At 46.5% G+C, this 26582-nt stretch overlaps 1 protein-coding gene across 3 annotated transcripts in view; it reads right to left on the minus strand.

The window, feature by feature from the left end:
* Positions 1-5911, minus strand: part of LOC115083550 (zinc finger protein 271-like) — a 37463-nt gene extending 31552 nt beyond the window's left edge. For 2 of the 3 annotated variants that reach the window (XM_029587440.1, XM_029587437.1), the window contains exon 1: positions 5709-5832. The gene's annotated coding sequence lies outside the window, so the exon portion shown is untranslated. Of the gene's footprint in view, positions 1-5708 lie in introns of all 3 variants that reach the window. The other variant, XM_029587439.1, reaches the window with a different exon arrangement.
* Between the last annotated feature and the right edge of the window lie 20671 nt (positions 5912-26582).

Genomic DNA, 26582 nt, shown 5'->3' on the forward strand with positions numbered 1-26582 from the left:
TAGAACCTGGAGAAGGTGTGTAGGGAGGACCATGTTGCTGCCCGACAGATCTCGGCTGGTGAAAGCAGCCTGGTCTCAGCTCAGGAGACTGCCTGGGGCCTTGTAGAATGCGCCTTGATCTGTAGAGGTAATGGTCTTCCTGCCTCTATGTAAGCAGCATTAATGACTTCTTTGATCCAGCGGGCTATGATCGCCCTTGTTTCTTCCTGCTGTGGAGAACGAGCAGGTGATCGGCTTTGCGCAAGGATTCCGATCTCTTGAGGTATTGGACTAGGATTCTGTCAACATTCAGGTGGCAAAGGAGGCATGAGTCTTCCGAATCTCTGTGCTCATCTGGTGATGGTAAGGATATGGTCTGGTTCATATGGAAATGGGAAACCACTTTCGGAAGGAAGGATGACACCGTACGCAGCTGTATGGTGCCCGGGGTGAACCTGAGGAACGGTTGTCGACAGGATAATGCTTGAAGTTTGGAGATGCGCTGAGCTGAGCATATTGCGATCAAGAATGCAGTCTTTAAGCTCAAGAGGCGTAGAGAGAGGCCACTTGTTGGTCTGAAGGACTCCCCTGCTAGGAAGTCTAGTACTAGGTTGAGGTTCCATAGAGGCACCGGCCACTTTAGAGGTGGCCGAAGTTGTTTAACTCCTTTCAGGATGCGAAACACATCAGGATGAGTTGAGAGTCCGATGCCGTCCGCTTCGGGCCTAAAACAGGCCCGTGCTGCGACTTGAACCTTGAGGGAGTTGAGAGACAACCCCTTCTGCATGCCGTCCTGTAGGAATTCTAGGATCCTGGGAATCTTGGCTGTCCTCGGAAGGAGGGCGCGGTTTTCACACCACGTTTCGAATACTCTCCAGATCCGTATGTCAGAGATGTGGAGAACCTGAGTGCTTGGAGCAGGTTGTCAATGACTGGTTTTGAGTAGCCGCGCTTCTTTAGGTTGGTCCTCTCAAGGGCCATACCATAAGAGAGAATCGAACTGGGTCTTCGTGGGAAATCGGTCCCTGCTGAAGGTGGTCCCTGTATGCGGTAGACACAAAGGATTCCCTGCCAATAGTCTTCGCATATCCACCCTTCCATGGTCTTCTTGGCCAATCTGGGGGGACTAGTAGGACTAGTCCCCTGTGGTGCTCTATCTTGTGAATGACCCTGCCCAGTAGTGGCCAGGGTGGGAAGGGATACAGGAGGTCTTCCTCTGGCCAGCTCTGGAAGAGAGCGTCGATTCCTTGAGACTGTGGTTCTCGCCTGCGGCTGAAGAATTTGGGGACCTGGGCATTGTGACAAGTTGCTAGGAGGTCTATGGCTGGGGGACCCCATTGATTCACTATCATCTGGAAGGCTGTGTTCGCCAGTGACTATTCCCCCGGGTCTAGGCTCTCTCTGCTGAGGTAATCCGCTGAGAAGTTGTCTTTTCCCGCGATGTGGGAGGCAGAGATCCCTTGTAAATTTGTTTCTGCCCACTTCATGAGAGGGTCTATTTCCAGAGACACCTGCTGGCTCCTGGTTCCTCCCTGGCAGTTTCCTTCTCCTTGGAGGGGGGAAGGTAGACCTTGTCCAGCTTGGTATCGAACCGGACTCCCAGGTATTCTAGTGGCTGCGATGGCTGTAGGCAGCTCTTGGCTGTGTTCACGACCCACCATAGCTCTTGTAGTAAGTTCTTGACTCTGGTGGTCGCATGGCAACTCTCCTCCGGAGACTTTGCTCTGCTCAGCCAATCATCCAAGTAAGGATGTATCAGAACTCCTTCTTTCCTCAGTGGAGATGCTACTACCACCATAATTTTGGTGAAGGTTCCGGGAGCGGTGGCTAGTCCGAAGGGTAGCATTCGAAATTGGTAATGATTGCCCAGTATCACGAAGCGCAGGAAGCACTGGTGGTCCTGATCGACCGGGATGTGAAGGTAGGCTTCGGATAGGTCAAGGGAGACTAAGAATTCTCCCCGTTGCACAGCCATTATGACGGAGCATAGGGTTTCCATGCCGAAGTGTGGTACCTTCAGGTAACGGTTGACGGCCTTGAGGTCCAGGATGGGTCGGAATATTCCTTCTTTCATGGGAACAATAAAATAGATGGAATAGTGACCAGTATTTTGTTGAGACATAGGCACCGGAGTTATTTAGGCTGAGTAGTCTTGCTAGCGTGGTTTCCACTGCCAGACTCTTGGCGTGAGAGTGGCACGGTGATCTCAAATTTGTCTGGAGGGATGCTTTGGAATTCCAGGGCGTACCCCTCTCGAATGATAGTTAGGATCCACTTGTCCAATGTTACTTCGACCCATCTTTGGTAGAAGAGGGTAAGTCTACCCCTATGTCTTCTTCCTGTGAATGGGTCTGCATCTTCTCATTGTGGGGCGTGGCCGGAGCCTGTCCGAGCTTGCTCCTTTCTTAATGTGTTTGTTCCGAAAGGACTGAAACCTTCCTGAAGTACGAGGTGCTTGGGACTGTGTGTTTCTGTAAAGTTTAAAATGCTGCAATCCTCTACCCTTGGTTCTTCGAGGGGAGGAGCCCTGATATGTTCTTTAGTTCCTGTCTTCAGGTAATCGGGGTATTGGAGATTCGCCCCATTTGTTGGCTAACTTCTCCAGTTCGCTTCCAAATAGGAGAGATCCTTTAAAAGGCATTTTTGTGAGATTCGCCTTGGAAGTCGTGTCAGCCGATCAGTTTTGGAGCCATAATTGTCTTCTGGCCGCCACTGCTGCGGTGACACCCCTGGACGATGTGCGCATGAGATCAGCGGTAGCATCAGTGAGGAAGGAGACTGCAGGTTCCATCACTTCTCTGGGTGTGGTAGCATCTCTGGAGAGGATCAAACAGCAACATGCTACCAAGGCGCAGCAGGAGGCAATTTGTAGAGTCATTGCTGAGACATCAAAGGACTGCTTAAGGCTGGCTTCCAGCCTTCTGCCTTGGGCGTCCTTCAGTGCTGCTCCTCCCTCCACTGGGATCGTGGTGCATTTTGAGACTGCACAGATCATAGCGTCCACTTTAGGGAAGGGTAGAAGTTCCTTGGCTGTGGGTTCCAGCGGGTATAGGGCTTCTAATGCCCATCCCCCCTTTAAAACTGGCCTCTGGAGCATTCCATTCCAGGTCAATCAGTTCCTTGATGGGCTCCAACATAGGAAAATAGCATGAGACTTTACGGAGGTACACCAACATGGGATTCTTTTTAGGTTCCACTGTAGGGTCCGTGCCTGGGAGACCCGGTGTCTTCATATTTTGGGACACGAGGGTTGGTAATTCGTCTTTGTGGAAGAATCGGAGCATGGTCCTTGGTGAGGCCTCACCTGGAGTACTGTGTTCAGTTCTGGAGACCGTATCTACAAAGAGATAAAGACAAGATGGAAGCGGAACAGAGAAGGGCGACCAGGAAGGTGGAGGGTCTTCATCGGATGACATACTAGGAGAGATTGAAGAATCTAAATATGTACACCCTGGAGGAAAGGAGGAGCAGGGGTGATATGATTCAGACTTTCAGGTACTTGAAAAACTTTAATGATCCAAAGACAACAACAAACCTTTTCCGTCAGAAAAAAATCAGCAGAACCAGAGGTCACGAGCTAAGGCTCCAGGGAGGAAGACTAAGAACCAATGTCAGGAAGTATTTCTTCACGGAAAGGGTGGTGGATGCCTGGAATGCCCTTCCGGAGGAAGTGGTGAAGTCTAAAACTGTGAAGGACTTCAAAGGGGCGTGGGATAAACACTGTGGATCCATCAAGTCTAGTGGGCGTAAATAAAGAGGAGGCAGCAAAACACTGCACGGAGCGGCAGTAGCCACAGATGCATTCAAACACTGCACGGAGCGGCAGTAGCCACAGAGGCATTCACGGAGCGGGATGCCAGTGGCCAGTGGTTGGTGTTCCACCTTCACGGAGCGGAAGGATGGAGGGCTGCCATCTCAAAAAACAAACAAACAAACAAACAAACCAGGGGTAGGTAAGAGTATGGGGCAGGGGTGTGGCCTGCTTGTTGCGGCGGTTGCTACCCCTGATTGAGCTGGATGTTCACTAGGATGCGGATACAGCGCTGCTCTCTGCATTGGTGGAGGGGTGGAAGGGAATTGGGGCCGGAGGGTGCTGGAAGCCAATAGTGACAGGTGGGAGGGAGAAAAAGGGGGGGGGGGGGGGAATGGATAAACTGCGTAGCTTGCAGGGCAGACTGGATGGGCCGTTTGGTCTTCTTCTGCCATCATTTCTATGGTCCAGTATGGCTCCATCCCTGAGGAGATTTCCCCTTCTTCCAGGGAGTCTGCTTTCTCCTCTGCCTAGCCAGATGAAGGCTGCCCAACCCGATTTAAACCTCGCCGGAGGAAGGTCAGTACGGCTGTTCGAGCCTTGGAGACCGGAAACTTAGAAGAAAAGGGTTCTACCTTACCTGGACTCGGCGCTTACCGGTCACGTGCCGGGCGGTCTCCAGCTACCGGGGGAGAGGGAAATACCTTCACCGCCACGCTCAAATCTGCACCTGCTGCCTTTCAGCCACCCTGGGGGCTACGTCCACGCTGGGAATCGGCCGGCGGACTAAGGCTCACCTCTAAGGGATATCGAATTGACCTCAGGAAAGTCTCGACTGGGGGAGGGACCGTTAGGTTTCACCGCAGGAGAAGCAGGGCTCTCTTCTTAAAGGTAAATTTTCCTCTTTCTTGTAAATGTTACACTATTCTTTTGGGTAGTGTCCTCATCTGCTATGGGAGACAGGGAAATACTGAAGAGCTAAGCATGCTGCACGGGTATATGTAGGCTGAGGTCAGCTTTGAAATCTGACGCCATCTCCCATCTGCTATCAGGAGAACAGAATACCCATTGGTTCTGAGTTAATCTGTCTACACTAAAGAAAACGAAATTATCAGGTAAGTAATTTCTCCATTATCTGGTCGGTGTGTCTTTATTTATTTTATTTAACATTTTTATATACCGGCATTTGTAGGAAATTACAATGAACAGGGATGGCTAACTGGGAGGAAGTAGGATAATAAAGAATCTGGGTAAATAAGAAGGTACAAGAGAGAGAGTCAACAAGCAGGAATAACTTAGTTGAACGACATGGAAATTATTTATCCATGTTAGGATTAGATATGCATATGCAATGTTAAGGTGGCGTGAGTGTGCACTTATAAAGTTACGTATGTAAACTTATTTACAGTTTAAGTGTCTTGTAAGCTGCATGGAGCAAGGACCATCTACATGCTAGGAAATATGTGAATTAGAGATGTTTTTAAATAAATAAATAAATAAAAATATATTCCCTGCTGGAAAACAAACCAAACTGGACTGATACAAATCTTACACAAAAACTAAATGCTAGCAGAATCCCTCCCCTCAGTCCCACATGGAATATAGAGACAGATCCTCACCAAATACAGGATAAGGGAATATCAAATTGAAAAAAAAAGTAATACAATTTATAAAATAACAATAGTAAAGCAAAATTACAGGTTACAGAGAGCACAAAAGATAAATCTCAGGTTTCTGTGTGCAAGTAAAATAGTGACCTTTGAGAGGAGTCTCCTGCAGGCTAACTCCCCTCTACTCTCTTTACGGGGTGGTGCTTAGCGCCCCCCACCCCCAATTCAAGCTTTGACCCCTAAATCCTAACATTTCAATGCTCAAGTTTCTGAAAGTCAAATTATTGTGAATCCTAAGGGCAACAATCAGAGCAGCTCATAAGAATGGCTGCAAACACAGAGTGCGACTTAAAGACCTGGATTGCCACCTTGATTTCCTTTCCACGCTCCCGGTGCAGAGCCCCGCCCGGACCCCTTTACATTCAGTCCCGCTGCTTGAAGAAAACGTCACAGGGACACCAGAAAAAAACGGGTTGGAAAGACACCGCTTACCCTCCGGGGCCGAGCTTTAGTGCAGTCGCTAAAGAATCATCACTCTGCGACAGCACCTGGAGCTCTGCTGCCGATGAGTCATCACCGTGCGTCTGCTGCCGATGAGTCATCACTGTGCGTCTGCTGCCGATGAGTCATCATTTTGCGACTGCACGTGGAGCTCTGCTGCCGATGAGTCATCACTGTGCGTCTGCTGCCGATGAGTCATCATTCTGCGACTGGTGGTGAAGCTCTGCTGCCGTTGAGTCATCACTCTGCGACTGGTGGTGAAGCTCTGCTGCCGTTGAGTCATCACTCTGCGACTGCTGGTGGAGCACTGCTGCCGATGAGTCATCATTCTGCGACTGCACGTGGAGCTGCTGGAGGGGTTTGTACAGCAAAGGAAAAAGCAAGTTTGCTTACCGTAAACGGTGTTTCCGTAGATAGCAGGATGAATTAGCCATGCTGTCATGGGATCTGTCCATCAGGCCCAGAGGGCGGAGCTTGACAAAGCAGAGGTTAGACTTTTAGTCCCTCTGCGGCTGCGCGTGGGTTCCCGCGCAGGAAGTACAGATTCTCCTCAGTCTGTGATTAAGCTAAGGTAGTTGAAGACATATGGACTGCCAGGGAGGAGGGTGGGTCAGCATGGCTAATTCATCCTGCTATCTACGGAAACACCGTTTACGGTAAGCAAACTTGCTTTTCCCGTCGATAGCAGGGCTGAATTAGCCATGCTGTCATGGGAGTCCAAAGCTCCCGATCACGGTTGATATAAGTGGTAACTGTTCGTGATCAGATTATAGTGGCAGTCCTTGAGGATCAGATGATAAGGAATGGAGTACAGCTTGCCCCAGCTTTGCGTCCTGAGTGGTTTGCTGATGGAGGCAATAATGAGCAGTGAATGTGTGGAGAGTAGTCCACGTTGCTGCTTTGCAGATATCCGTTGGGTGGACATTATTAAGATGAGCCCATGAGGTGGACCAAGCTCTGACCTGATGAGCGTTAGGAGTGGAGGACAGTGGTATGTTGCTAGATCTATAGCAAAACTGAATGCACTGTACAATCCAACTAGAAATGGTCCGTTTAGAGACCGGCAGACCCGGTGCTTTAGGGTCAAAGGAAAGGAACAACTGTGAAGGTCTCGATACTGCTTGTGTTCTGGAAAGATAACACTGTAGTACTCGTTTGCAGTCCAGGGTATGAAGCAGCTTTTCCCTATCATTGGTATGAGGTGGTGGAAAAAAGGTTGGAAGCTCAATGGTTTGGTTAAGGTGAAAAGACGAGACCACTTTTGGTAAAAAGGAGGGGTGTGTCCTGAGCACTACTTTGTGTGGGTGAGACTGAAAGTAAGGAAAGTAGTGTACCAATGCTTGTAACTCACTCACCCTTCTCGCCGATGTTACGGCTACAAGAAAGACTACCTTCCAGGTTAAGTATTTGGGATGTGCTAATTCCATTGGTTCAAATGGGGGAAGCATTAGACGTTCCAAAACCGTGTTAATGTCCCATGGTATGAGTGGTTTGGATGTAGGTGGACGTATGCGATAGAGTCCCCTGATGAAACGTGAAAGGAGTGGATGAGTGGAAATACTTGCGTTGTTACACAACGTATGGTAAGCTGCTATGGCACTGAGATGTACCCGAATTGAAGAGGCAGCAAGCCCAGTGTCAAAAAGCGTACATAAATAGTCCAGCAGTTTGTCTGGAGGGCAATCTTTTGGATGTAACCCGTTGTTTGTACACCAAACAGCATAACGTTTCCATTTATAATTATAATTACGTCTGGTCGATAGCCTCCTGGATTCTAAAAGAATGAGTTGTGCCCGTTCAGAGACGTTGTAATCGGTGAAATAGCTCCGTTCAATAGCCATGCTGTCAAATGCAGAGAGGCATGCATGCGGTGTAGCAGTGTTCCCTGATCTTGAGCTAGAAGATCGGAACGTTGTGGGAGATGAATGGGAGGCTGCTGCGACAAGCGGAGTAGAAAACTGTACCACGGTTGGCGAGGCCACGCAGGAGCTATTAGTATCAGAAAGGCCTTGTCCTCTATACATTTCTGGATGGTCTTGGAAATGAGAGGAATGGGTGGAAATGCGTATAGGAGATCGTGCGACCATGACAGCAGGAACGCATCCTGCGCTTCCCTGTATTGGCTTGGCCGAAGGGAGCAAAAACGTGGAACCCGTGTATTGGTTTCCGTAGCGAAGAGGTCTATTGTGGGGGTTCCCCACTGTGTGAATACATGTTGGGCGACTTCCATATGTAGAGTCCACTCGTGAGGGTGGAATACTCGGCTCAATCTGTCGGCCCTCGTGTTGTCCACTCCTGGTAGATATGTTGCTTGTAGATGAATGCAATGGAGATGAGCATGCTGAAATATCAACAACGTTTCTCTGCAAAGGGTCCAGGATCCTGTCCCTCCCTGTTTGTTGATATAAAACATGGCCACCTGATTGTCCGTGTAAATCATTACTCTGTGGCCTTGTAAGTAGCTCTGAAATGCTAAAAGCGCTTTCCTGATGGCTCTGAGTTCCAACAAATTGATTTGAAGGTCGCGTTCGGACGGAGTCCAGAGACCTTGTGTCTCGTATATGTCCAGGTGCGCTCCCCAACCTTTTCTTGAGGCGTCTGTAGTTAGAACTAAGTCGTGAGTGGGAGTGCGAAATAACGCTCCTTTGTTTAGAACAGTGGGTTTCATCCACCATAAAATGTCTTGTCGCATGGCTGCAGTAATTGTGATCATGTGTGTAAGTGGTTGGGCGTGCTGTTTCCATTGACGCTTCAACCCCCACTGAAGATGGCGCATGTGAAGCCTGGTGTTGGGCACCATGAAGTTGGCCGCCGCCATATGACCCAAGACTACTAACAATTGTCTCGCTGTCGATGAACGAATCTCGGAGAGATGGAGGAGGAGAGGTTTGAAGAGAAGTTGCCTTTCCTGTGGAAGATAAGCTCTGCAACGAGTGGTGTCAAGTTGCGCTCCTATGAAAGTTAATTTCTGTGTCGGCTGGAGATGGGACTTTGAAAAATTCACTACCAGGCCGAGCTCCTGTAGAAAGGGTATTATCACTCGAAGTTGATTGAGTAAAGCGTCCTTGGAAGAGGCTACTACGAGCCAGTCGTCTAGATATGGAAAAATCGTTATTCCACGCTTTCGAAGATGAGCCACCACTACCACCATGCACTTGGTGAATACTCTGGGGGCCGCTGAAAGGCCGAAGGGGAGTACTTTGTATTGATAATGTATGCTCCGATGTTTGAAACATAGGTATTTCCATGACTCTGGATGGATTGGAATGTGAGTGTAAGCATCTTTGAGGTCGATGGAACACATCCAATCGTTGGGTTGCAGTAAGGGGAGAATGGTCTTTAAGGATACCATCTTGAATTTCTCTTTCACAAGAAATTTGTTGAGCTCTCGCAGGTCTAGAATGGGGCGATGTCCTCCCGTCTTCTTTGGCACAAGGAAATATGGGGAATAAAATCCCTGGTTGATCTGTGCTTGTGAGAGTTTGTTGATGGCTCGCATTTGAAGGAGAGAGGAGATTTCTAACTGTAGTTGAGTTTCCGAACTCGGAGCCCGGGGTAGGGAAAGAACCGGGAGGTTCGGTCTGTGTTGAAATTGTAACTGATAACCGGTTTGTACTATCTGCAGTACCCATTGGTCGGACGTAATGGATTGCCATTTGGGAAAACAAGTTTGAATTCTGCCCGGAGGAGCATGGAGGGAAAGTGGTGGCTGCGAAATCAAAAAGCCTGTGCAGGTTTTGTTGTTGTAGTGGAAGATTGTGGTTGAGAACGTTGGTTACGAGGGCGTCCTCGTCGTGGCTGTTGAGTTTGCTGAGACTGTTGCTGTGGCCTCTGGTAGGTGGGATAGGTAGGAGGTCTATAGGGTTGGTAAGACCTATAAGGTCTGCGGTTATAGTTTGAACGGCGACTAGATGTGAAATTGCGCCTGGGGTATTGAGTTGAAGCAGAAGATTGTAGAGACTGCACCGCGAGTGCCTCATCTTTTAGCTTCCCCACCGTTTCCTGGAGTTTGGTGCCAAATAGATTATCTCCAACACACGGAAGATTCGCCAATTTGTGATGGACATCTTCTCTTATGGAACTAGAACGAAGCCATGCGGTACGTCTAGCCGCTATGGAAATTGCGGACGCCCTCGAGGAAGTCTCCATGCCTTCGTATATGGAGCGTAATAAATGCCTGGTGCACTCCTCCATATCATGGAGGGTCTGAGGGGTAGTAGTGGCTGAAGTGGTCAAGAGACCTTTAGTCGCCTGGATACACTCATAAAGATATTGAACCATGTAAAACTGGTGGTTCAATATCCTAGTACTCAACATGGAATTTTGAAAAAGCTTTCTACCAACTTCATCTAGATAGCGGTTATCTTTATTTGGCGGGTAGGAAGCGTGAGTTCTCATTTTCCGAAACCGCTGCATAGCTGACTCTACCACAATGGAGTCATGTGGAAGCTGTGGAAGTGCATAAGGTGGTTCTTTCTTTATACGAAATTTGAGGTCCGATTTTCTTGAAACCGATGTAATGGATTGAGGAGTTTCCCATGATTTTAATAGAACTTGGTGAAGCAATTCGTGTGGCGGTATAGCCAGAGGTTCACCGGGAGTTTCAAAAATACGAAGGAGGCCAAGGGTTTCAGCCCGAGGGTCCACTTCCTTCTGTAATGGTAAATTTAGAATCTTTCCTATCTTCTCCAAAAACCTTGGATATGTAAGATCCTCTGGTGGAGAATACGGTTCAGCAGGTACATCTAATGGGTCGGAAGGGAACCCCGTTGAGGAGGACGGTGACAGAGATGGGGACATCGAAGGAGAACCACGATGTGTATGGTGTCTAGACGAAGGTGATAGACTGTGACTTGAAACTGGAGACTGCAATCGTCGCTGATGAGAAGCAGTTTTCAGTGGAGATGCTGATATAGCTGGTGGTGGTTCATTCTGAGTAGGCATCAGAAAAGCGGATTCTATGGTTTCATAGAAGCCAGTCAAAGACTGTGACAGCTGGAAAAACGCTTCTTTAGCGTGAGATGGCATTGTTGGCCTTTGATTTGCACGGATTTCTGGTTGGCTCGGAGGCAATTTAGAAACCGGGGTAAGAGATCTGCTTCTAGAGAGAGAACGTTGAGAAACAGAAACAGAAGTTGTTGACTTGGTAATAGACTTAGAGCGAGATGACGAAGTCGAGGAAGAAAGCTTTCTTTTACTGGCTCCAGAGACTCTCATATCTGAAGGGGAATGATGAGTATGAGTTTCCGCACGGTGTTGATGAGTCCGAAGAACTGGACTACGACTTCTTTTCCGTGTATGAGACGAATTTTTGGAAGGATGATGAGAGCCAGAAGAGTTAGCGGAATGAGATGAATGACGCTTCCGTTTGCGATGAACTTTGAGAGATTTTACTCCATGTGTAGTGTCCTCAGATATGGACTTCCTGGAGAGAGAGTACCAATCCTTCCTATGAGACTTCTCTATTACGCTTAGTGTGCGGGTGGAATCTTTTGCAGGAATATTTATCCCCCGTATTATTTTGTCAGATTCAGTTAAAATAGAATGGTGCTGCTGCGCCGTTAAGCCACCAGGAGGTAACGCTGACGGCGCAGTAGATGGACAAGGCGCCGTCTGCGCCGAATCGAAATGCAGCGCCGAAGTGTAATGGGAAGAGGACCGCGCCGGAGAAGGAGTCTGTGGCGCCGTCTGCGCAGATGGTAACGTAGTCTGCGCAGGAGGTTGCTGCGCAGTGTGCGCCGACTGTGCTGAATGCTGCGCTGTCTTCGTTAGGTCCACAAACGGTACCGTCTGCGCAGTGAGGGATCTTGGCGCTGACCGCGCCGTAGAATGCCTATGCGCCTTTAATTTTTTCTTGTCCTGCGCCGCGGTCGATGGCGCCGTTGTGTCCTGCGCCTTAGTATGGCGCACATTGCCATGTGCCGACTTACTTGGTCGGGTGGCGCGGTCCGCGCCATGTTTGGCATGTCTGGAAGTGGACGGTTGCGGATTTCGGGCGGGTGAGCGGCCTCTTTGTTGTTTTGGGCTCTGACCGTTACCCGATACGTTATCACATGAAGATGGTCTTCTCTTCTTTTGTTGGTTGGTCTTCACCGGTCCCGGTGAGGACTGAACCTCTGAAGGATCAGAGGTAGTAATTAATTCTTGAATGCGGTAAGCTCTTTGTGGTAGCGCCCGAGGCGACATTTTTGCACAAAATTCGCATTCTTTTGGTTTATGATGAATGCCGAGGCAGCGATAGCAGCGGTCATGACCGTCCGTTTTTGCCATCACTCTGCCGCATCGGCAACGTTTAAAACCCGATTTTGATGACATTTTTGTAGACATTACAAGCTCCGCGTGCGTTCTGGCGCGCGGAAAGAACAGACTGAGGAGAATCTGTACTTCCTGCGCGGGAACCCACGCGCAGCCGCAGAGGGACTAAAAGTCTAACCTCTGCTTTGTCAAGCTCCGCCCTCTGGGCCTGATGGACAGATCCCATGACAGCATGGCTAATTCAGCCCTGCTATCGACGGGAAAAGCCGCAACAACACACAGGGTGATCCAGTAACGAGCGGTAGGAAGAGCTGCGTTAGTGCCTACGGCACCCGCGGTTACCGCCCGCACAGTGCAGCTCACCTACCGCTCGATCCTGAAGCCTAATTGTATGTAAATGTAAGCCGCGTCCGAAAAGCCTTAGGCCCGCGCAACCCAGGATACTGGATAGAGCGCCTATACAGGATCCTGGGTGCGCGGGCCTAAGGCTTCACGCCGCGCTGGTATCTGTCATTTCAAATGACAGATACCAGGAAGCAACGGCGAAGACAGCGCAGAAGCAACGGCGAAACGACTTCTCAGTGTCCCCACTCCTCCCGGAGCAAGGCGGAAAAGCCGCCTTGCTCCGGGAGGAGGGGGGACACTGACAACGGCGAAGCTTTCCCCCAGCCCGGACACCGGCAGAAAACTTTTCAGCGGCAAAACTTACTGTTTTGTAGCCAGCAGCCCTGAGCAGGAACACGATCTGCCTCCCGTAGCTCCTCCCGAAGACAAAGATGGCTGCCTGCACGGGGAAAGCGTACAATTGGCCGCTCAAGACGTGACATCGTGACGTCACGTCTTGAGCGGCCAATTGCGCGCTTTCCCCGTGCAGGCGGCCATCTTGTCGGGAGGAGCTACGGAGCCAGGTCGTGTCACTGATGATGGCTGCAAAAAAGTAAGTTGTGCAGGCGTCCGAAAGCGACTTACTTTTGGGATCTTGACAGATCCCAAAAGTAAGTCGCTTTTGGAAAAAAACCAAAATTGTCAATTTTGAAAAAAAAAAATTGCTTTTCTTTTTTTTTTAGCTTCACCGCTCAGTTTCGTCGTTCAGTTTCGCCGCTTGTCTCTTCTCCCCCCTCCCTCCGGGAGGGGGGAGAAGAGACAAGCTTTTGGTTTTTTTTAGTTTCGCCGCTGTCATCTCTTCTCCCCCCTCCCGGAGCAGGGCGCGAAAAGCAGCCTTGCTCCGGGAGGAGGGAGAACAGACTGACAGCGGTCAGGTCGGGTCCGGGATTCGCCGGGTCGGGTTCGGGCTTCGCTGCTCAGTTTCGCCGCTTGTCTCTTCTCCCCCCGCCCTCCGGGAGGGGGGAGAAGAGACAACTATATCTTTATTGAGACTGGAATTGCACACAGATTCAAGGAGTGGTCTCACCATAGAGCATTATGACATTTTCCATTTTATTCACCATTCCCTTCTTAATAATTCCTAACATTGTTTGCTTTTTGCATTGTATGCTTTTGACTGTCACAGCATACTGAGTTGACAATCTCAATGTATTATTCACTCTAATGCCGTTTTTTTCCCCGCGTGGTAACTCCTAATATGGAACCTAACATTGTATAACTATACCATGGGTTATTTTTCCCTATATGCATCACCTTGCATTTGTCCACATTAAATTTCATCTGCCATACAAACGATCAATCTTCCAGTCTCGCATGGTCCTCCTGCATTTTATCACAATCTGCATGAGATTTAACTACTCTGAATAATTTTGTGTCATCTGCAAATTTGTTCACCTTGCTTGTCGTACCCCTTTCTAGATCATTTATAAATATATTAAAAAGCACCAGTCCAAGTACAGATCCCTGAGGCACTCCACTGTTTACCTTTTTCCACTGCTAAAACAGACCATATAATACTACTCTGTTTCCTGTCTTTTAACCAACTTGCAGTCCACAAAAGGATATCACCTCCTATCCCATGACTTTTTAATTTTCTTAGACGCCTCTCATGTCAAATAGCTTCTAAAAATCCAAATACACTACACTTACTGGTTCACCTTTATCCACATGTTTATTAACCCCTTAGAAAATGTACCAGATTTGTGAGGCAAGACTTCCTTTGGGTAAATCCATGTTGGCTATGTCCCATTAAATCATGTCTACCTATATGTTTGGGGATTTTGTTCTTTGGAATAGTTTCCAGGATTTTTTCCAGCACTGAAGGCAGGCTCACAGGTCTATAGTTTTCTGGATCCCTCCTTGAGCCCTTTTTAAGTATTGGGGTACATTGGCCACCCTCTAATCTTCAGGTATGATGGTTGAATTTAATAATAGCTTACAAATTACTTGAATTGATCTGAAATTTCATTTTTTAGTTCTTTCAGAATCCTGGCATATATACCATCTGGTCCGGGTGATTTGCTATTCCTCAGTTTGTCAATTTGGCCTACTACATCTTCCAGGTTCACAATGATTTGGTTCAGTTCATCTGAATCATCACCCTTGAATACCATCTCCAGAACTGATATCTCCCCAACATCCTCATTAGTAAACACGGAAGCAAAGAATTTGTTTAGTCTTTCTGCGATGGCCTTATCTTCCCTAAGTGCCCCTTAAATCCCTTCATCAACTAATTGTTCAATTGATTCCCTCGCATGCTTCCAGTTTTGGATATATTTTAAAAAGGTTTTATTATGAATTTTTGCCTCTACAGCCAATTTCATTTCAAATTTTCTCTTCACCTGTCTTATCAATGTTTTACGCTTAACTTGACGATGCTTATGTTTTATCCTGTTTTCTTCAGATAGATCCTTCCGATTTTTGAAGGATTTTTTTTGGCTAAAATAGCCTCTTTCCCCTCACCTTTTAACCATGCCAGTAATCGTTTTGCTTTCCACCTTTCTTAATGCGTGGAATACATCTGGACTGCACGTCTAGGATTGTATTTTTAAACAATGTACATGCTTGTTGAACACTTTTAACCTTTGTAGCTGCACCTTTCAGTTTCTTTCTAACTATTTTCCTCATTTTATCAGTTTCCCTTTTGAAAGTGTAGTGCTAGAGCCGTGGATTTACATATTGTCCCCCTTCCAGTCATGAATTCAAATCTGATCGTTAATTTCATTATTGCCAAGTGGCCTCTCCACCGTTACCTCTCTCATGAAATCCTATGTCCCACTAACAATTAGATCTAAAATAGCTTCCATTCTTGTTGGTCCCTGAACCAATTGCTCCATAAAGCTATCATTTATTCCATCCAGGAACGTTATCTCTCTAGCGTGTCCCGATGATACATTTACCCAGTCAATATTGGGGTAATTGAAGTCTCACAAAAAGACGTCGCAAAAACCAAAAGTTTTTAAATTTTTTTTGTGCATAGAATTTATCTAGAAATGTGGACCATCATACCACCCTTGGTTGATTTAGGCAGTAAGCCACGCTTTCAACCACAACGGGTCATGTTTAATCATCGGTCCAATAAAGTCTTTTGAATTACTTCAATTCACTGCTTTATTAAATTTTCTCTTTTTCTCTTTTTTTCTTGTTCATTTATGATAAAATATTTTTGACGGTATTAGAGTAAATATATTTGAAGCGGAATTTCCTTACTTGTACGGAGCGCCGCCGCACTTCCAAACCTTTATCTTCAATGCTGCCGTACTTTATAGGTGCAGATACTCCAATGGTTGTATTTGAATAGATGAAATGAACTTCCGATAGAGGGTGCTCATACAACTAAGAGCTCCTGTAGTCCGACGTACGTTTCGCGGTTGCGCTGCTTCAGGGACTATGTCCTGATCGGAAAGTTGTAGTATCTGAACTTGAAATAGTGCAAGGTTAATTCCCGCCAAAATCGCTTCAGTATTTAAATGCCTTAATATTTGCTTCCGTCTAATTCATACGGTGTTTAATGCCTATGGAAATGACAATAGATATGATACCACATGTATTTTTTGCACAAACACTTCTCAACATAAAATATGCACTTTCCCAATGGATTACAAAACGGACATGGTTACAGTCTTCTCTTACCGCATTCAGTCGCCTAATCCTCTTACCGGCGTTCTGCTGAATTGCCGCGAGATCTGGCATGGTTTTATAGAATCACCCTACTGCACCTGTGTGCAGTAGGGTACTGAGCCATACCTTGCTCCTGGCTTAAATTGAGGAGTTGCTTGATGGTGAGCATCATAGTATCTTTTGGCCCGATGTCCTGCCTTATGAAGAAGATCCTTGGTTTGAGCCAAGAGTTGATGAATCTCATCAGCGGTAGCTTGGGCTACTGGTGACGTGCCAGACAATGGTATAGGACGTGGTGGAAGTGGCTGATGGCCATAAACAATTTGAAAAGGAGTGGATCCTGTAGCAGATGCCGGATGTGAGTTCAAGAAAAATAAGACATGCTATGTAGGAGAATCCTGATTGTGATCAAGTATGTACCTTCATACGTAGCTGAAAATGATTATAGCTATCGTGTCTGTGAGCCAATTACTCTGAGGCTTCAAAAATCATTAGGTACCTTGATCATTTACAGATGGTGATTTTTTCACTCACAGTACTCCAGGTGAGGCCTCACCTGGAGTACTGTGTTCAGTTCTGGAGACCGTATCTACAAAAAGACAAAGACAAGATGGAAGCGGTACAGAGAAGGGCGACCAGGAAGGTGGAGGATCTTCATAGGATGACGTACGAGGAGAGATTGAAGAATCTAAATATGTACACCCTGGAGGAGAGGAGGAGCAGAGGTGATATGATACAGACTTTCAGATACTTGAAAGGTTTTAATGATCCAAAAACAACGACAAACCTCTTCCGTAGGAAAATAATCAGCAGAACCAGGGGTCATGATTTGAGGCTCCAGGGAGGAAGATTCAGAACCAATGTCAGGAAGTATTTCTTCACGGAGAGGGTGGTGGATGCCTGGAATGCCCTTCCGGAGGAAGTGGTGAAGACCAGAACTGTGAAAGACTTCAAAGGGGCGTGGGATAAACACTGCGGATCCATAAAGTCAAGAGGCCGCCAATGAAGAGTGGGTGACTCGCCAGAATGATGGCTATTGACACAATACCCTTATTAAATAAACATACACATGCTTACTGTGACTCCTACATCGCTCTAAGCTTCAACAGCAAGAGGTAATGGAAAAAAGGATTTGCACTCACAAAGAGGGGAGTAGCTGGCTTGTTACGGCGGTTACTACCCCAAACCAAATATGCCTGATACTTCACTTTCAATGCATATACAGCATAGCTCTCTGCTTCAATGACAGGGGAGAAGAATAACTGATACTTCACACATCCAGCAGAGCTCTCTGCTACAACGGCAAGGGAGAAGAAAAAGGGTTCGCACTCAAAACGCGGGGAGTAGCTGGCTTGTTACGGCGGTTACTACCCCAAACCAAATGTGCCTGATACTTCACTTTCCATGCATATCCAGCATGGTTCTCTGCTGCATCGGCATGGGAGAAAGACTGATACATCACGCATTTCCAGCATAGCTCTCTGCTTCAACGGCAGGGGAAAAAAAAATTAACAAACAAACAAACAACAAACAACGGCAGGGGGAAAAATAAAACAAAAACAAAAAACTGATGCTTCACGCATATCCTGCATAGCTTCAACAACAGGGGTGAAGAAAAAAAGGATTCGCAATCACAAAGCGAGGAGTAGCTGGCTTGTTACGGCGGTTACTACCCCAAACCAAATGTGCCTGATACTTCACTTTCAATGCATATCCAGCATGGCTCTCTGCTTCTACAGCAGGGGAGAAGTAAAAAAAAACCAACAAGAGCTGTACAACATAGTCTAGGTAAAACAAATAAGCATGGGTGTAGCTTGCTTATCGCGGCAGTTACTGCCCCTACTACCCCTAACTAATCAAGCTAGATATTTCACTTGCATGCAGCTCCATCACTGCTCTCTACATTAATGGTGGGGGTGGAAGGGGAATAGAACAAGGAGCTAAGAGTAACAGATAAGAATGAGAGAAAAAATGTGTGAGGCTTGCTGGGCAGACTGGATGGGCCATTCGGTCTTCTTCTGCCGTCATTTCTATGTTTCTATGTTTCTATATTGGTTTTGACTTGTCTGCTTGCACTCACTGATGCGGAGAAAATGATTTTTTCATATGTTACTGTATGCCACTTATCTTTTGTTGTCCGATGGACACAACTGAATGAGGTAAACTCTGGCGAAGATTTATAAAGCCTTTATAAATGGCTTAGGATGTGAGTTCAAGGCTTAGGATGTGAGTTCAATGGCTTAGGATGTGAGCTCAAGGCATATTCTGCCCATGGTAGTAACTCCACTCAATCATTCTGCCTGGAGTTGACATAGGCACGGAAAAGAAGAAAGCATTGGAGTACCTCATTTCTTGGGAGGCATTAAGGACCAGAGGAAAACAGCTGGGAACCTGCCATCAACATTTTGGATAAAGACATGATACACCAGTTCCATCGTACTCATCCTCAGAAGCCAACCCCCCCTGGGAGGGGCCCTAAGAAGGGGGTACTGTTGCGCCTGTCGGTCACAGACAGCTGCGACCTTTGCTGCTCACCTCTTTGCTACCCACAGTTCCTAGTCTGGGGAGAATGGCCGCCTCTGCCTCACCACGCCGACCTCCATGGTGTTCCCGGGACAGTATTGGCGCTCCTGGCAGCCATCTTTCTTCTGGGGTTACCTAAGGCGCATGCGCGCCTGCCCCCGTTTTGACCATGTCATGGCGGGAACCTCAGGGGTGTCCCCACCGCATGACGTCATCAGCTCACAATACTTAAACCTAGCTGACCTTCCAAGCTATGAGTTAGCAAGGATTCCCATCCTGCTTAATTCTGCCATTCTGGGACTTTGCTTCTCTGTTCCTGGCTAAATGTTCTCGGTACCCGCTCCTCGGGGTCCTTGTTGAACTCAGGGCTATCCACTCCTCGGAGAGCCATTTCCTTTCGCCTCACTTCCACTACCCCGTGAGTCTCTTCGCCGTTCCTTCACCGGACCTACGGTGCTTTCCACTACGGCTACCATGTCTGCTCTGAGTGAGTACTGGATCTGCTCTACATCTCTGCTTCGCTCTCTGTGTGGATTCTCAGGTTACCCCGCTCTGAGGACCACTACCGGATCCATACTATCTTGTGCAGACCTTTACCATCTACCTCCGGCCTACCCCGCATATGGACCACTACCGGATACATTCTGCACATAACGTCTGCAAGGAGAAGTATTCTTCGGGTTATCCCATGCTGCGGACCACTACCAGAGACAGCCTGCACTACGCTTCTAGAAGAGGAGGTTTCCTCCGGGTTACCCCACGCTGCAGACCACTACCGGAGAGACCAGCTTGCAGACCACCAACTCAAGACTGATTCTTTTTTTTTTAATTGATAATTTTAAGGTAAAAGAATATTGATACAAAACAGTGAGTTATGGCTAATACAATGAGAAACCATACACAAAATAAACTTTCAAAAAGAATGTATAATACAATATAAGGAACTGCAGAGTATCTACCGTCAACGACTGCAATAAACAATAAACTTTATCCTGTTACAAGTGAGTTTTGTCTTTATGTCCAGAACTCCCATCCCCTTCCCTCAATCCTCTCCCTCACCCCTCCCCACACTAGTGATAGGGTATCAGCCATAACGACGAACGACTACTAAGCGCTACTGCATTTGCCAGGTTATCCATGGTTGCCATTGGGTGTCAAATTTAGACATTTGATTATGTCTCACTGCAGTCAATTTGTTTAAATAACAGACCTTTATCAGTCTCGTCTGCACTTGCCTCAAGGAAGGAGCATCTACCTGTTTCCATTGGTAGGCTATTTCTGCCCGTGCTGCCAAAAGCTTTTGGCGGATAAGATACATAGGCGGGTATGTTGGTGATGTTGCTGAGACATTTAATAGAAAGAAGGCCGGGTCCCTGTTAATACGGACACCGACTACCTCGTAGATCAGCTGTGTTATACCATCCCAGTAATGTTTAATTATAGGACATTCCCACCACATGTGTAGATAGGACCCCTCAGCCCCACACTCTCTCCAGCAGGGTCTGGTAGGCTTGGGTAAAATCTGTGTAACTTGACAGGGGTGATGTGCCATCGATAAAGCATCTTATTCTATTAAGGCCGCCGAGACTGAGCATTTTCTGATGGATATGAAACAACGGCACCACGGTGGCGGGGATATAGTAATGTAAAGATCCTTTTCCCAGTGGTTGATATGTGCTGGGGGATGTGAAAGATCAGCGTTGAAGAAAGCATATATCCGAGATATCCACCTTTTAAGTGTCCCTGCTTGGTCACCATAGCCTTCAAACAGTGATTTCCCCCCTGGTTAAATCCGTTTGAACATATTTCTGGGATAGATAGTGCCGCAGTTGGCAATAAAAGTAATGATCCGAGGCAGGTAAATTGTAGTTTTTGCCTGAGCTCTGAAAAATCCATTAACTTACCGCTGTACCAAAGATGCTCTAAGCGAGAACATCCTTGTCTCCCCATCTCACTGCCCTGCTTCTAGAGGCACCAGGCGGAAAATCTGGATTATAAAATATCGGAGTCCTAGGGAAATATTGCCTGTGACCCACCAATAAAGTCTTCCATTGGTCCCTTAATTTCAATGTGAGAGCGACCGAGGGGATGGCTCCCGTGTCTTTCTGTCTGTCCTTACTTGGTAGCCATACTTGGGAGGCAGGTGACATCCCGCGTAGCAGGTCCGTTTCCAACCGCACCCAGCGCTTATTTGTCCCCTGGTTATGCCAATCAATTACCCTGCGCAGTTGGGATGCGACATAATAGCATTGAAGACATGGATCACTCAGACCTAGAAACAATGCAGCCCTGCTCACTGGAGGTGGGCGTCTTATTTTTTTTTTTAATTATATTTTTATTTTATTCATTTTCAACCATTACTACAAGTACAATGCACAAATAATCAAAATAAATTTACAAAGCATCAAATTTTAACTTATGAAATATTCCTCATATTTTCACTTAAATGAATGTATAATATTTTAGGCAAAATAAAGTAATCGGGGCTTGTAAAAAGCGGTAAAGGAAATTAATTACATTTGCTATCCTAGCAACTTAGCTGGCTGGCAGTACAGTGGCCTCTTTCTACAATGCATCCAACTTATCAGTAATTTCTTTCGGGTGGCCTTCCAAAAACTTATGCACATCTGCAGGTTCAAAGAAAACATATCTAATTTCTTTCTATGTTAATATACATTTGCAGGGATATTTAACAACAAATTTACCACCTCCTCTTTCTACTTCAGATTTCTTCCTCCTCTCTTGCGTAGTTCTCGATAAGTCAGGATAGACCCATACCTTGGTACCATAAAACAATTTTAAACTATTGCGCATAAAGTGTTTAAACACCAGCTCGCTATCCGTTATCAAGGTAAATGAGACAAATAATGTTCTTCTCTGTTTAATATCAGTTTCTGAAGGTGATGGGCATCTTAAACTGAAATAGTTTCCGTTGTCATCTCCGAAAGGTGAGATTAGGTACTTCGATGGGTAGTGTCTGAAACAGGTATCCTAATCTAGGTAGAATATTCATTTTAATAGCGGCAATACTACCAAGCCAGGATAAATCCGTACGTTCCCACTTTTGAAGGGCCACAAGAATTTTCCCCCACAATCCCTCATAATTTATCTTATATAAGTCAGCAAGGTTGGGGCCTATTTTCACTCCGAGGTATTTTAATGCGGTTTGTACGATTTTAAAAGGAAACTTCTTTTTAATCTGCCGTAGGTGGTCGCCAGGGAGGATGACATTCAGAAGTTCAGATTTATCTATGTTCAGTTTGTACCCAGAAACCGCACTAAAAAGTTTAATCTCCTCTATCAACGGCCCTGGGGAATGAGTCGGCTGGGCTACAGTGAACAAGCTGTCATCCGCAACCATCGTGAGTTTGTAATCATACCCTCCTACAGAGATCCCCTTTCTCTCCGCCTCCCCTCGAAGTTTCATGGCCAGGGGCTCTAAATATAGCGCAAAGAGTAGGGGTGACAAGGGGCAGCCCTGCCCAGTGCCCTGTTCAATCCCAAAGGATTTTGAATATCCCCCAGTTACCTTAATACAGGCACTAAGGGAGGAGTAAAGCCTCTTTATTTTTTTCAGAATCATTTTTATTTCCAGGAAATACAAGTCAGGACACCAAGTGAGCAAAACAGCAATAACAATAAACTGTGGGACAACGTCCACCACTCAGGAGCCCAACCTGCAAGCCCTTTTCTTCAGTTAGGGGCAGATTTTAAAAACTTGCGCAAGTACGCTGGATTTTATAAGATATGCGCGTAGCCGCGCGTATCTTATAAAATCCGGGGTCGGCACGCGCAAGGGGGTGCACATTTGAGCAACCTACGCGCGCCAAGCCCAGCGCGCACTGCCTGTTCCCTCCGAGGCCGCTCCGATTTCGGAGCGGCCTCGGAGGGAACTTTCCTTCGCCCTCCCCCCACCTTCCCCTACCTAACCCACCCCCCCGGCCCTATGTAAACCCCCCCCCCTTACCTTTGTCGGCTAAGTTACGCCTGTCGGCCGGCTGCCCCGCTCCGTGGTCCGGTCCCGGGGGCTGTTCCGGAGGCCACGGCCACGCCCCCGGAACGCCCCTGGGCCGAAACCACGCCCACATCACCGCCCCCGAAACACCGCGTCATCCCGCCACGCCCCCGACAGGAAGCCCCGGGACTTACGCTCGTCCCGGGGCTTTACGTGCGCCGGCGCGTGAGGGCCTTTTAAAATCCGCCCCTTAGAGCGTAACCACAAACATAACACATCCCCCCTACAAATGTAACCCATACACACACCCACATTCATACCTCACACACCCTTCAGTCCCTAATGAGTCCCCCGCCTCCCCTCAGGAGTCAAAGTAATAGAGACCCTATGGCCTCGTAGAGAAAGTGCACCGGTAGTGTCCACAGTGCTACCAGAGAAGGCGAGGGGAGCAGTGTCGCTATTAAGAGTCAGCGCCAGGCTGTTTGATATCCAGTTGCTGTTAAACTGGTTTGTATATCCTGGGGTAGTAGAAGGAAGCAGGCAGACCAATAGTCACAATAAGATTTATCATACGGGCGTGAGTGTGCGAGAACGGCAAGGCTCTCCATTTGCATAGCCGAGGCAAGTCGAAGGTACCAGGCGTGAAGTGCAGGGCACGTAGCCGGTTCGATCCATGGGGAAGGGGGAGTCTCTTCCGAAGGGATGGGCTCCACCTTAACCAGGGTGGAACCAGACTGCTGGCGCTAACCTTTAAAAAGGAGATAGAGCAGCTTTTAAACTAGAACAAAGGGGAAAGCCGACAGTCGCTCAGCAGCGCATGGTTCGGAGAGATGTATCTTTAAAGGATACTAATGATGCATTAGAATTAGGGCATCCCGACAGTGAGGTTCCAATAATTAGAAAAGTAGTCCAAGTGCCTGTAACTAAAAACTCACCTGAGCTAAAAAATTCTAACTTATCCCTATCAATTAAAAAGCAGAATAAAAATACAATCAAAAAACAAACTTTGAAATGTTTGTATGCTAATGCCAGAAGTCTAAGAAGTAAGATGGGAGAATTAGAATGTATAGCAGTAAATGATGACATAGACTTAATTGGCATCTCAGAGACATGGTGGAAAGAGGATAACCAATGGGACAGTGCTATACCGGGGTACAAATTATATCGCAATGACAGAGAGGAGCAGTCGGGAGGAGGTGTGGCGCTTTATGTCCGGGATGGCATAGAGTCCAACAGGATAAACATCCTGCATGAGACTAAATACAAAATTGAATCTTTATGGGTAGAAATCCCTTGTGTATCAGGGAAGACTACAGTGATAGGGGTATACTACCGTCCACCTGGTCAAGATGGTGAGATGGACAGTGAAATGCTAAGAGAAATTAGGGAAGCTAACCAAATTGGTAGTGCAGTAATAATGGGAGACTTCAATTACCCCAATATAGACTGGGTAAATGTATCATCGGGTAACGCTAGAGAGATAACGTTCCTGGATGGAATAAATGATAGCTTTATGGAGCAATTGGTTCAGGAACCGACGAGAGAGGGAGCAATTTTAGATCTAATTCTCAGTGGAGCACAGGACTTGGTGAGAAAGGTAACGGTGGTGGGGCCGCTTGGCAATAGTGATCATAATATGATCAAATTTGATTTAATGACTGGAAAAGGAACAGTGTGCAAATCCAAGGCTCTCGTGCTAAACTTTCAAAAGGGAAACTTTGATAAAATGAGAAAAATTGTTAGAAAAAAACTGAAAGGAGCAGCTACAAAAGTAAAAAATGTCCAAGAGGCGTGGTCATTGTTAAAAAATACCATTCTAGAAGCACAGTCCAGATGTATTCCACACATTAAGAAAGGTGGAAAGAAGGCAAAACGATTACCGGCATGGTTAAAAGGGGAGGGGAAAGAAGCTATTTTAGCCAAAAGATCTTCATTCAAAAATTGGAAGAAGGATCCAACAGAAGAAAATAGGATAAAGCATAAACATTGGCAAGTTAAATGTAAGACATTGATAAGACAGGCTAAGAGAGAATTTGAAAAGAAGTTGGCTGTAGAGGCAAAAACTCACAGTAAAAACTTTTTTAAATATATCCGAAGCAGAAAGCCTGTGAGGGAGTCAGTTGGACCGTTAGATGATCGAGGGGTTAAAGGGGCACTTAGAGAAGATAAGGCCATCGCGGAAAGATTAAATGATTTCTTTGCTTCGGTGTTTACTGAAGAGGATGTTGGGGAGGTACCCGTAATGGAGAAGGTTTTCATGGGTAATGATTCAGATGGACTGAATCAAATCATGGTGAACCTAGAAGATGTGGTAGGCCTGATTGACAAACTGAAGAGTAGTAAATCACCTGGACCGGATGGTATACACCCCAGAGTTCTGAAGGAACTAAAAAATGAAATTTCAGACCTATTAGTAAAAATTTGTAACTTATCATTAAAATCATCCATTGTACCTGAAGACTGGAGAATAGCAAATGTAACCCCAATATTTAAAAAGGGCTCCAGGGGCGATCCGGGAAACTACAGACCGGTTAGCCTGACTTCAGTGCCAGGAAAAATAGTGGAAAGTGTTCTAAACATCAAAATCACAGAACATATAGAAAGACATGGTTTAATGGAACAAAGTCAGCATGGCTTTACCCAGGGCAAGTCTTGCCTCACAAATCTGCTTCACTTTTTTGAAGGAGTTAATAAACATGTGGATAAAGGTGAACCGGTAGATATAGTATACTTGGATTTTCAGAAGGCGTTTGACAAAGTTCCTCATGAGAGGCTTCTAGGAAAAGTAAAAAGTCATGGGATAGGTGGCGATGTCCTTTCGTGGATTGCAAACTGGCTAAAAGACAGGAAACAGAGAGTAGGATTAAATGGGCAATTTTCTCAGTGGAAGGGAGTGGACAGTGGAGTGCCTCAGGGATCTGTATTGGGACCCTTACTGTTCAATATATTTATAAATGATCTGGAAAGAAATACGACGAGTGAGATAATCAAATTTGCAGATGACACAAAATTGTGCAGAGTAGTTAAATCACAAGCAGATTGTGATAAATTGCAGGAAGACCTTGTGAGACCGGAAAATTGGGCATCCAAATGGCAGATGAAATTTAATGTGGATAAGTGCAAGGTGATGCATATAGGGAAAAATAACCCATGCTATAATTACACGATGTTGGGTTCCATATTAGGTGCTACAACCCAAGAAAGAGATCTAGGTGTCATAGTGGATAACACATTGAAATCGTCGGTTCAGTGTGCTGCGGCAGTCAAAAAAGCAAACAGAATGTTGGGAATTATTAGAAAAGGAATGATGAATAAAACGGAAAATGTCATAATGCCTCTGTATCGCTCCATGGTGAGACCGCACCTTGAATACTGTGTACAATTCTGGTCGCCGCATCTCAAAAAAGATATAATTGCGATGGAGAAGGTACAGAGAAGGGCTACCAAAATGATAAGGGGAATGGAACAACTCCCCTATGAGGAAAGACTAAAGAGGTTAGGACTTTTCAGCTTGGAGAAGAGACGACTGAGGGGGGATATGATAGAGGTGTTTAAAATCATGAGAGGTCTAGAACAGGTAGATAACTGTGGTAATCTAAAAGAACTATATGCGTTGGGAGGTGAAGGGCTGATGTGCATGGAGCAGGAGAGAGACCTTGGGGTGATAGTCGACAAAGCAGTGTGACACCGCAATAGCCAAAGCCAGAAGAATGCTGGGCTGCATAGAGAGAGGAATATCTAGTAAGAAAAGGGAAGTGATAATCCCCTTGTACAGGTCCTTGGTGAGGCCTCACCTGGAGTACTGTGTTCAGTTCTGGAGATGGTATCTCAAAGGAAACAGAGACAGGATGGAGGCGATCCAGAGAAGGGCGACAAAAATGGTGGGTGGTCTTCATAAAATGACTTATGAGGAGAGATTGAAGAACCTGAATATGTATACCCTGGAGGAGAGGAGGAGCAGGGGTGATATGATACAGACCTTCAGATACTTGAAAGGTTTTAA

This window comes from Rhinatrema bivittatum, chromosome 2 (genome assembly GCF_901001135.1).
Source record: "Rhinatrema bivittatum chromosome 2, aRhiBiv1.1, whole genome shotgun sequence".
In the NCBI taxonomy this organism is placed as follows: Eukaryota; Metazoa; Chordata; class Amphibia; order Gymnophiona; family Rhinatrematidae; genus Rhinatrema; species Rhinatrema bivittatum.